We start from the raw sequence: 3,000 nt of genomic DNA, 5'->3' as shown, positions 1-3,000 counted from the left end.
TGACTTGCGGACCCCTTTATATATCAGGCTTTACCTTAGGGACCCCGTTATAAACGCTTATGAAATTTATACATAAATATTTGCTTAAAATAACATATATTTTTACATTTATTTATTTAACAGTATTTAACAAATAGGTTTATTGTCAAAAGATTTCGCTTAAAAAACATATATAAAATCAAATTGCCCATAAAAAGCATTTACTGTCCACGGACCCCCTCTCTTGTCCTTGCGGACCACTGTTTGAAAACCCCTGGTCTAACACAATAAGAATCTGTCACAAAATGGTATTAGCTGCTCACTGACATGGAATGCGGAGGACTAACCTGAAAGGGTCGAGCCATGCGTGGTCGCTATTTAAGACGATAATGTTATGAATTAGGGGTAATTAAGCTGCTATTTCTAGTCGACTCGTTTTCAGGAAATGTCACGAATTTCATGACACATCATAGAAACAAACAAACAAAAAAGAAGAAACATTATATTGATTAAAGAATGAAGAAAACATGACTGAATGAGACAAACAATAACAAAAACATTACCTTGTGTATATAATAGTTATTATTAGGAAATAAATGAGGGTGTTTAACACAAGAATTACTGTAATGTATGTATGTATATCTATATAGACTAAATTACAACTCGTTTTCCGTTATCTTATCATCTACGATTATTATTTCCATGAATAAGATTCAAAACAACGACAACTGAACTCATTCATTAAATGTCTGGAAATTAATATCCGTTTGAGCATGCGCATTAAAGGATTGGGCTAACCAAAGATGGCGGGGCGGAAAATTAATCTGGTGAGGCTGGGTTGGACGACACGTTCCCCACCCAAAACAAAACCCTAGTTTTTGGAAATGTTTTTCTTTATTCTCAGCGGATTCCTATTTTGGGATCTTTCTGAATTGACGGGCACCACTTTTCATTTATGTTTTATGTAGTATTTTTGGTACCGAAACACTTTCAAACTTCGTATACTTGTATATTTCGTGGGATCTTTCTGAATTGATGGGAACCACCGTTAGAACATGTTGTTTACATTCCACGGCAGTAATTGTTTTCACTCCAATAGACGTCAGTGATTGGTTGAAATTACCGAAATACGACAATTTTTTACATGAAATAACTTCGAATACAAAAATTTTTATCTGTTCTATAACAAAAAATATACAAATATACGAAGTTTGAAAGTGTTTCAGTACCAAAAACACTACATAAAACATTAATGAAAAGTGTTGTCCGTCAATTCAGCAACATCCAAAATAACAGCTAAATAGGCCTAAATCACGCACCCGAGATTTCCATTGTGATTTAAAGACATTACACCCATGACTGTCGAATCCGCTGTCTCCTTTCGGAGAGGATATTCATGAGTGGTGGCCTGAACTGGATTTCAGAGGAAGCCTATCAATTCATCCTAACCGTCCATCAGCTGCTATTTCTAGTTGGTTGGTTGACTAGATTTGTTATTTTTTTTCCACCCATATATTTATTATTAATGTCATTATTTCTTGTAATATCTCTTAGTGAGGAGGGAAGGCAGTTTTCGTGTGACTTTGCTTGCGTCTGAGACTGGTGTTAAGGAGAGAGAAAGGTATCGTTAGACTGAACACCTGATTGAATTGCACGCAAGAGGAGTCCCCGCTAAAGGCAAATGGTGGCTTGAATCCGTTAAGAAAGCCACACAGAATCTGAAGGAAGGAAGGCAAAGAGGTGTAACTGGTACCCTTTAGCAACATGTCCGTATTGACGAAAACGGAAGTGGATTGGCTTGAGCAGGAATTGAACTGCAATCACTTAGTCACAGCGACATGGGGTCTTTAGCAATGGGAACTGCTGGAAAGATTGCCGGGTGGGGTGAAATAATAATAAAGTGTTGTACTATCAAATCGAATTTGTATCTCTCGGTTGGGAGATGCGTGACAATCGCATCCTGTTTTCTTTCAGGGATCTATTTTAAAACGGGGGCGCCAGTTATTCCATGTTAAAGTTGTCGTATTTCTGTAATTTCAACCAATCACTGACGTCTATTCAGCTGAATAGAGTTACTGCTGGGCGGTCATAAAAATGTTATTCCCTGTGACGCTGTGCGTATCTATGTGTGTAACAATTTTAGAGTTCGGATTCTAGAGTTAGGGTTAGGGTTGAAATGTCAGAACTAACGGGGATTAATACGATATACACCGTTACAGCGCTAACTGTTTTCAACTGAACAGACGTCAGTGATTAGTAGAAATTATCGAAATAAGACAATTTTTTACATGAAATAAGTTCCAATACAAAAATTTTTTTCTGTTCTATAACACAAAATAGATAAGTATACGAAGTTTGAAAGTCTTTCCGTACCAAAAACACTACATAAAACATAAATGAAAACTGGCGCCCCCGTTTTAAAATAGATCCTCTTTCAGAGACAATACTAGCAAGTATCATTAGCGGCAGATACTGGAATTCCTACCAATTGATTGTTTGTTAGCTGCTATTTCTAGTTGGTTGATAGACAGGGAATGCCACTTCTTTTTTGCAGCCACACTCTTTTAACTGTTTTACTTGTTGTAGTGAAAATGGCAGTCGATGGGGTTGAGGGGCGATCGAAAACAAATCACTTCCTGGCGGCAAGGAAGGTCTTTAGCAACCACAGCTGATTGAAAGGCTGCCGTGACGATGAAAAGAGAAAAGGGGGGGGGGCTGTAGCAACATAATCTGACTTTAGTATTAATTTGTATCTCCCGAGTGGGAGATGGGCTGAATCCTGGAAGCACTGCAATACCAGGCCAACCCGTGGCAAAGGCGGAGCAAGCCCCTAACACTTCGCCTAGTTCTAAAAATCAGTTTAATATCGATGGAACCAAATAGGGACCGTATCAGATATTAAGCTGATAAGAACAGATACTACACTTTGATCTTAGCCAAAAGGCCGAGAAGCGATAAATTTTAGACGCTTTGCCACAGACTATCTATACGCAAGTTAATGTTACACCCACTGATGTGTAA

At 37.9% G+C, this 3,000-nt stretch overlaps 1 non-coding gene across 1 annotated transcript; it reads right to left on the bottom strand.

The window, feature by feature from the left end:
• Positions 1-2,741: 2,741 nt before the first annotated feature.
• On the bottom strand, positions 2,742-2,935 carry LOC128251199 (U2 spliceosomal RNA). Its single transcript, XR_008267012.1, has one exon. It is a non-coding gene; the product is annotated as a U2 spliceosomal RNA (small nuclear RNA).
• Between the last annotated feature and the right edge of the window lie 65 nt (positions 2,936-3,000).

This window comes from Octopus bimaculoides, chromosome 28 (genome assembly GCF_001194135.2).
Source record: "Octopus bimaculoides isolate UCB-OBI-ISO-001 chromosome 28, ASM119413v2, whole genome shotgun sequence".
NCBI lineage: Eukaryota > Metazoa > Mollusca > Cephalopoda > Octopoda > Octopodidae > Octopus > Octopus bimaculoides.
This window is presented reverse-complemented; position numbering and strand designations above follow the sequence as displayed.